Here is a 9,246-nt window from a genome sequence, read left to right as displayed (position 1 = left end):
TCCTGGCTGTTGTAAATAGCGCTGTGATAAACACTGGGGTACACATGTATTTTTCAATTCTGGTTTCCTCGGTGCCAAAGCCACCTTTAAACATGCCCCTTCACATGGCTCTGCCTGCTGGAGGACCAAGACCTCCAGCTTCACTCACCACTGGGCAGGCACTGGCCCCTCCCACCAGGAAGCCTGCACAAACCTCTAGTCTAGCCTCACCCACAAGAGGGCAAGCGTCATAAGGTAGAAAACTGTAATCTTGCAGCCTGAGGAACTGATGCTGCAAACAGGTCAGAACTTACCCTGAGACCACGGGTCCCTAGTTCTTGGGAGATGAATGGGGCTTGTAATCCTAGGTTACATAGGACATAGGCTACAGAGAGCCACTTCTCCAAGGCTGAGAAATGTAACTAACAAGTAACATTCCACCTACATAAAAATACAAATAGTTTAGACTAAATGAGACAGCAGAGAAATATGCTTCACTTGAAATAAGATAAAACCCCAGAAGAAGAACTAAATGAAGTAGAAAGAGCCAGTTTACCTGAGAAAGAGTTCAAAGTAATGATTATAAAAAAGATCCAAGAACTTGGGAAAAGAATGGATGCACAGAGTGAGAAGTAAAAAGAAGTTTTTTAACAAAGAGAAAATATAAAGAACCACCAAACAGAGTTGAAGAATACAATACCTGAAAAGGAGCTCTTCCAAGTGTCTGAGTTCCCTGGTGTGGAGTGGGAATGTCCCAATTTGATAGCCTGTCCTAGATTCATGTAAAACCGAGTCAAAAATCCCCCCTTTCCCATTACATCATCTATTTAGTCTGTCAGTCATCATCATATTGAGTTCCTACCATGCAAATCAGGCAGAGTGGCAAGCACTGGGGTCACAACAGGAATTAAACTCATCTACTGACTCCTTGAGGCTGGACTGAAGTATGAGAAGGACTCCCTAGGGAGGCTAGTGGATTGGCTACCCTCCTGTCCCCATTTTAACGATTCCCTGAAGTCTCACAAGTTACTCTAGGTGTGCCAAGATCATACCTCATAGACGCTACATTCAAAGTACTTATCTAGACACTGCCTGGTGTGTACCCCACTATGTGAATATTTAAAACTTTCAAACCATAGATCTTGGTGAAATGGGCTCCTGATAAGCATAGGATTCAAAGCTAGAATAGTATTTTTTTTTACATTGTTCATAACATATCCATAGCTGTTAATATTGTCATAACCAAACCACTCAGTGTTTTTATAAACATATAGGACTTTTTGGTCTTCAACTGTGGCTTTACTTAGGAATGTACAGATCTATGGAGGAATGAAGAAGGCAGCACTGAACATGTCACAGATTATGTCATGTGTTGGAGGAGAAAGGACTTTAAATGGGAGCAAAATAGTAAGAAATGGGAAGGGGATGGAAAGGGGGACATTGTGAAATATCTACATTAATTTCACATATTTATCTCAAAAGTGATTTTGTTTCATAAAATGAACACAAATCTCTATGAAAACATGCAGCAAGAAGTGAAATTTTAATTCTGGTCACAGGAGAGATTGAGAAATGGTAAGCATGACCATACATGCTGAGATCATTCTTCCACAAACACCTGAGTAACAAACACTGCTAATCATTCTATGTATTTTCAGCATAAATTTTGAGTAAATTCATTCAATTCAGATTGGTAGAGAGATTATAATATTTGCCTTCCCCAGGCTAGTCTGTTGAAATCCTTTCCACCTATTTTCATGGATGTAATAAAATTCAGTATAGCTTTGGTCTGTGGGAAAGATGGTACCATACACTTCAAAACCCCAAAAGACAATTCAGATTGATTTTTTTAAGTGAAAATTATTCCACAGCCATCAACTGCCTTTCCACAGATCTGTGAAAGGCAGGGAATAAGATCTCAAGAATGTAAGAATAGCAAGATGACTTGGAGGGTTGAAGAATTTTCCCCAGGGCATCTTAGCCTGAATTAGAAATGGTGATTACCTCATAGTAAGCCCAGAAGCCAGCTTCACATGTGTAAGGACCAGATGACCTTGCTCCAAAAACGGGCACAGACTGAGGTGTCAGAAGTGCTGAGCTGGAAGGTCCTCCCATAGGTGGTGAACTCCATGATGAGTTTCTCCAAAGGGATGCTGTTGTCTCTCCAGTACTTCACAGCACATTCCTGCAGAAACAATGCAGACATTATTCTTCACCAGTTTGTCCCACATGATTAACAAAGTCTAGCTAATTGTCCTCCAAAGAGAAAGCCTGTTTTCCAATGACCAAGGCTCCAAATCCCTTCCCCATCTTCCTTCTGCATATGTGAGTCTTCTCTTTCTTACACAGTTGAAATAACCCATGTCACCTCAATCCTTGGTTCCTACATACAGGAGACTATTGTGTCCTGTACATGTGTCCCAGCTACCATGGAAGTCATAGGTCATCACACTTATGAAATCAAGGAGCCTGGAACAAGAGATTTGAGCCATCAAGATCCTGGGAGATTTTTCTAGTAGACAATTTAAGAGCAAGAAATGATATCAGTGAAAACTCATTTTGTCAGGTAGATATCCATCTGGGCCCACTAATGTGGCTTCCTGAGTGCTTCCCTGTTATCTTCTCTGACTCCCATGGGCCTAGGCAGAAAGTCTCCTTTACTTCCTTAAAAGATTAAAGGCAAACCCAAAAAGAAGTCAAGCAAATGTTGTTAGAAGAGTATGTGTTTCAGAAACACACATCTTCCAGGATCATGGGAATCATAACTGAGTAGATTTGTCAATAATAGTTTTCCATATTTCACAATCTTTTCCAAAAGGAACTGCTAATGAGGATTTCTATTACATATATGGATTTGGCAAGGTCTTGAACCTTGTTCCTCTTTTCTCCAAGATCCATCATAGTGGCAGTTTAAAGGAGTCAGCATTTTATTCCAGAGCCACTCATTATCCAAATTTCTTTGGTAATTGAAGGTACCAACTTTTTAACATTACATAACTACTTGGGGTGTTCACCACCAAAAAGTTTAGGAATCTCTGCTCTAGGATTTGGGGGCCCTGGGAAGCTCATCGCATTCACTTCCCAGTCTCTGCAATTTCATATCCTGTGTCAATGGTCCCTTGCAGCAGAAACAGCTGCTGTGATCAGCAGTCTGGGATATCCTGTTTCTATAGCTTCTTTTTCCAAGTTAAAGTGAAAGTCACTCAGTCACTCAGTTCAGTTACTCAGTCGTGTCCGACTCTTTGCCATCCCATGAACCGCAGCACACCAGGCCTCCCTGTCCATCACCAACTCCTGGAGTCCACCCAAACTCATGTCCACTGAGTCGGTGATGCCATCCAACCATCTCATCCTCTGTCATCCCCTTCTCCGCCTGCCCTCAATATTTCCCAGCATCAGGGTCTTTTCAAATGAGTCAGCTCTTTGCATCAGGTGGCCAAAGTATTGGAGTTTCAGCTTCAACATCAGTCCTTCCAATGAACACCCAGGACTGATCTCCTTTAGGATGGACTTGTTGGAACTCCTTGCAGTCCAAGGGACTCTCAAGAGTCTTCTCCAACACCACAGTTCAAAAGCATCAATTCTTCGGTTGTGTCCAACTCTTTGCAGCCCCATGGACTACACAGTCCATAAAATTTTCCAGGCCAGAATACTGGAATGGGTAGCCTATTCCTTCTCCAGTGGATCTTCCCAACCCGGGAATCAAACCAGGGTCTCCTGAATTGCTTGGGGCTACTTTCCAGCTTATAGCAATTCCCTTATTTCTGGAAATAGCCCCTGAAATACAGGGATAGGTGCTGGTAAGGTGTAACCTTAACCAAAGAGATACAGGACAATAATATTCCTTGAATCTAAGTCATATTTAATGACAATTCTGACGAAAAAGCCCAGGAACTCCTAGTAGAGGGTCTAGAAGCTTACTGTGACTTCACTCTCCCTTTTAAAGCTCTAGTGTCTCATTTTAAAAAAATAGCTATGCTAAACTCTTCTCAGATAGTGAAGAATCTGCCTGCAATGCAGGAGACCTGGGTTCAATTCCTGGGTTAGGAAGATCCCCTGGAGAAGGGAATGGCAACCCACTATAGTATTCTTGCCTGGAGAATCCCATGGACAGAGGAGCCTGGTAGGCTACAGTCCATGGGGTCTCAAAGAGTCAGACATGACTGAGTGACTTTCACTTTCACTTTCAAACTTTCTTGCCTTCAGTCCTTTGCTGATGCTGTTGCCCCTTTAGAAAATCATTCTTCCTAACTTTTGTTTGTCTGGCTCCTTTCAACTCTTCATTGCTGTTGTTATTGCTCAGTCACTAAGTCTTGTCCAACTTTTTGTGACCCCATGGACTGCAGCATACCAGGTTTCCCTGTTCTTCACTTACTTCCAGGACTTGCTCAGATTCATGTCCATTGAGTCAGTGATGCTATCCAACCATCTCATCCTCTGTTGCCCCCTTCTCCTCCTTCCCTCAATCTTTCCATGCATCAGGGTCTTTTCCAATAAGTCGGCTCTTCACATCAGGTGGTCAAAGTATTGGAGCTTCAACATCAGTCCTTCCAATGAATATTCAGGGTTGACTTCCTTTAGGATTGATCGGTTTGATCTCCAGTCCAAGGAACTTTCCAGTGTCTTCTCCAGCATCACAGTTCAAAAGCATCAATTCTTTGGGGCTCAGCCTTCTTCATGGTCCAACTGTCACATCCATACATGACTACTGGAAAAACTATAGCTTTGACTATATGGACATTATTTGAAAAGTGATGTCCTTGCTTTTTAATATGCTGACTAGGTTTGTCATGGGCTTCCCTTGTTGCTCAGATGGTAAAGAATCTCCCTGCAGTGCAGGAGACCTGGGTTCAATCTCTGGGTCAGGAAGATTCCCTGGAGGAGGGCATGGCAACCCACTCTAATATTCTTGCCTGGAGAATCCCCATGGACAGAGGAACCTGGTGGGCTGCAGTCTGTGGGGTCACAAAGAGTCGGACATGACTAAGTGACTAAGCACAGGTTTGTCATAGCTTTCCTTCCAAGAAGCAAGTGTCTTTTAATTTCTTGGCTGCAGTGACTGTCTGCAGTGATTTTGGAGCCCAAGAAAATAAAATCTGTCACTGCTTCCACTTTTTCCTCATCTATTTGCCATGAAGCGATGGGACCAGATGCCATGATCTTAGTGTTTTGAATGCTGAGTTTTAAGCCAGCTTTTTCACTCTCCTCGTTCACCTTCATCAAAAGGCTCTTTAATTCCTCTTCACTTTTTGCCATTAGAGTAGTATCATTTGCATATTTGAGGTTGTTGATATTTCTCCTAGCAATCTTGATTCCAGCTTGGGATTCATTCAGCCTGGCATTTTGCATTATGTACTCTGCATATAAATTAAATAAGCAGGTGACAATATACAGCCTTGATGTACTCCTTTCCCAATTTGGAACCAGTCCATTGTTCCATGTCTGGTTCTAACTGTTGCTTCTTGACCTGCATACAGGTTTCTCAAGAGGCAGGTAAGGTGGTCTGGTATTCCCATCTCTTGAAGAATTTTCCACAGTTTGTTGTGATTCACACAGTCAAAGGCTTTAGTGCAGTTAATGAAGCAGAAGTAAATGTTCTGGAATTCCTTGCTTTCTCTATGATCCAACAGATGTTGGCAATTTGCTCTCTGGTTCCTCTGCCTTTTCTAAACCCAGTTTGTACATCTGGAAGTTCTTGGTTCACATACTTCAGAATCCTAGCTTGAAGGATTTTGAGCATTGTCTTGCTAGCGTGTGAGACGAGTGCAGTGGTGGTAGTTTGAATATTCTTTGGCATTGCCTTTCTTTGGGATTGGAATGAAAACTGACCTTTTCCAATCCTGTGGCCATTGCTGAGTTTTCCAAATTTACTAACATAGTGAATGAAACAGTTTCACAGCATCATCTTTTAGGATTTAATAGCTCAGCTATTCCATCACTTCTTCTGGCCTTGTCTGTAGTAATGCTTCCTAAGGCCCACTTGACTTCACACTCCAGGATGTCTGGCTCTAGGTGAGTGGGGTTTGAAATAGGAGATCCATTAAAGTAACTTCCAGCTCTGAGACTCTATGTACATTAAGATGCCTATGAAGATATTGTAGCCTCAAGAACATTCAAACAATTGTTCTAGGTTCCTGTGAACCTTTTCAGAAAAGGGAGATTGTATACAGAGTGTGGAGCCACTGGATATTTTGCCTGATGGACTTGCATGTGTTTTTCTTCTTTCCCCTGCAGCTCATTGTTAGGACGTTCTTTCAGTCTCTCAATTGACTCGAACATTCCCACTATGAATCACTTTACTACATAGACAAGGCTGTAGAGGGATGAGCCAGTAATAAGAGGAAAGGAGGGAGGAAAGGAGGAAGAAAGAAGAGAGGAAAGAAAGAAAGAAAGGGAGCTACTATACTATTAGCAGTCCTGTGTGTGAGCTCAGTTGCATCTGACTCTTTGTGACCCCATGGACTGTAGCCCATCAGCTCCTCTGTCCATGGGATTTTCCAGGCAAGAGTATTGGAGTGGGTTGCCATTTCCTTTTCCAGGGTATCTTCCTGACCCAGGGATCAAATCTGTGTCTCCTGCAGTTCCTGCACTGGCAGGCAGATTCTTTACCACTGAGCCACCTGAGAAGCCCATACTATTAGCACCAACTTGTAACTTTCAGATGCTTTCCACAGGAATGTGAAACTTAGGTTCAACAATTAGTACAAAATCAAAGCTAGTGAGAGGCACAAATAAGTATTTAACAATGGTTATTAGCTGAGAGTCATGAACACCACATCCCACTTCACTTACATCCAGGTAGTTGGTGGAGGGCTCATAAGCAAGAGCATTAATACCAAAATACTTGGCAACTGGATCAACTTTTGGGCAGTTCTTTAGGAATTTCTCTAGTATACCCTACTCCTCCTTTGCCTCTCAGATAGACTTGTCTTTCCTCAGGATGATTCTGCAGAAGGTAGGGTAAACCAAACGAATGAGCTTCACACATCCCATCACAGCAATCCCTTCAAGGACCTAACCTAGGGCTTCCAAACTTCTTCAATACTCTACCCAAAAGAGCCTCTTTTAGGAAATGCTCCCAGATTTTAGCAATTTCTGACCACCACAGTCACTCAAGTATTCCCAGCATGGAAATACACTACACCATATATTTGGTTTTGTATTTATAAATTGTTTCCAGAGAAGAAATGCTTGTTTCGCCCCAGTCCCTCCTGTAAGCTGAGGCAGGGATCATGCATCCTTTCTTCTTAAACAACAAAACACCCAACACACACACTCTCTCTCTCTCTCACACACACATACCATTCATTTAAGTCTTGACCCACAACAGTGGCCCAACACCAGTTCATGATATCAAGGAACAATCTGACTGCCTTTCCAAGAGACTTGTGGACGATGTCCTTTGCTCTTCCCTAGGTTGTCATGCTCATTCACACAAATTCATGATGAAACTAAATCCCAATACACACCTTACCATGCCCTCTGAAAACTGTAGACAAACCAAGACCAGGATCTTCATGGTGCTGATTTTCCACTGTCTACCAGCACACAGAACACAGTGGCAGACACAAGGGTTGGGACACACAGAAAGAGTTTGGGTCTCTCTCTTATACCCTGATTTACCTTGTACTTTTCATTTCTAGGCACATGGGCTTTCCTACCTTTGTACCAGCTTGTGCCCCTGCACATTCATGGATCCCGTTTGTTTTTCCCTCTGGCAAGTATCAAGGACTTTAATATCCACTTTGTAGCCAACTTAAAAAGCAATTAATGGCTTTGCTGAGGGAATCTAAAGATTAGGATGTGATGACTAATATAAAATGCATGGTGAACAAAGGATCTTGGTACTCTTGTCCACTGGGAAATGGCTGCTAGCAACTTTAGTTGGAACAATGGAACAGTTTGCTCTTTGGCTCCAAGTGACGTGCTTTTTTGAGATTTACAGCCTACTCTCTACTTCTTCTGCTCTTTTTCCTTCCTCTTCCCTTGATCAGTCTCATCTATAGCCTTCCATATAAGATTCTAATAGTCCATGACACAATATGCTCTTTATTTTTTTAGTTCATGAATTTACCGACTGCCTACTCTTGTCACTTCTCACTGAACTCTGGGAGTACAAAGATAATTAAGAAATGGTCCTTGTATGTAAACATCCACATTCCTGCTGGAATGACTGACACACATTCAAATCATGAGGCTATGTGGCTTGAATGTTATCACTCCAGGCATTCAAATGGATGTTGAATGAATGAGAATGAAAATAACAGTATTCATAAAACAAGCAGAGAGAAAGTGACAGATCCTGGTAGGATTAAAAGGCTTCACAGAAGAGGTAACATTTGAGTAACAATCTTACAGGAAGCTAGATGAAGAAGTAAGGGAAGCGGAAAAGCCATTGGAGGCAGAAGAAAAGCTTGAGCAATAGCAAAGAAGAGTTAAGTTATGTGAGGAGTTCAAAGAACATTAGGATGAATGAGTGTAGCCAAGAAGGGCAATTCCTAATATGGTTCCTCACCAGCCAAGACACATCTAAAGGACCTGCACTGAATCTACACAATTCTCATCATGTTAATTGTAGCTCAGAAAATTATTTTCTACTCAAGAAATCGTTTTTGAAATGAAAAGGACTATAAAGGTAAAATAGGAATAGTGTCCAGTCTATAATTATATTAAAGTAGTACCTTCAGTATTTTAACTATTATTCTACCAAATTATTTATGATATGCTTCATAACTGATTACACCACACCAGAGTACCATGAGTGGAACTACGAGACTACAGTACTTGGTACCAATATAAGCATGATTGTAAGGCATGTTGACGCATATTTATTTAAAGCATTCTGTTATTGCCTCAGCTGTTAATAAATGACTATCTGGAGGACAGCTAAAATACTTATTTTCAGAATTCTAAAGGTATTTTTTCTACATATTCTACATATTTTTATATATAATTGGATAGACTATGTTAATTTTCTTTATAGACCAGCATGATTGTATAACCATTGTATAGCCTTTGTATTGTATAGCCTAGTATTGTATAGCCTTTGTATTTTTATAATTCATGTCTTTCTCATATATTAAGTGTAGTTAAAAAGTATTTAACTGATTGTTCTACATAATTCTTTACTTTTAAAATTTTTTAAATATTATTAAATTGTTTATAAAATTTTTAAAGGTTACTTTCCACTTACAGTTATTGCAAAATACTGGCTGTATTTTCCATGTTATATAAATACATCCTCAAGCCAACAGTTTGTATCTCCAC

The sequence above is a fragment of the Giraffa tippelskirchi genome, chromosome 5, assembly GCF_054371585.1.
Source record: "Giraffa tippelskirchi isolate mGirTip1 chromosome 5, T2T-mGirTip1v1.2.pri, whole genome shotgun sequence".
Classification (NCBI taxonomy): domain Eukaryota; kingdom Metazoa; phylum Chordata; class Mammalia; order Artiodactyla; family Giraffidae; genus Giraffa; species Giraffa tippelskirchi.
Note: the sequence above shows the minus strand (reverse complement) of the source record.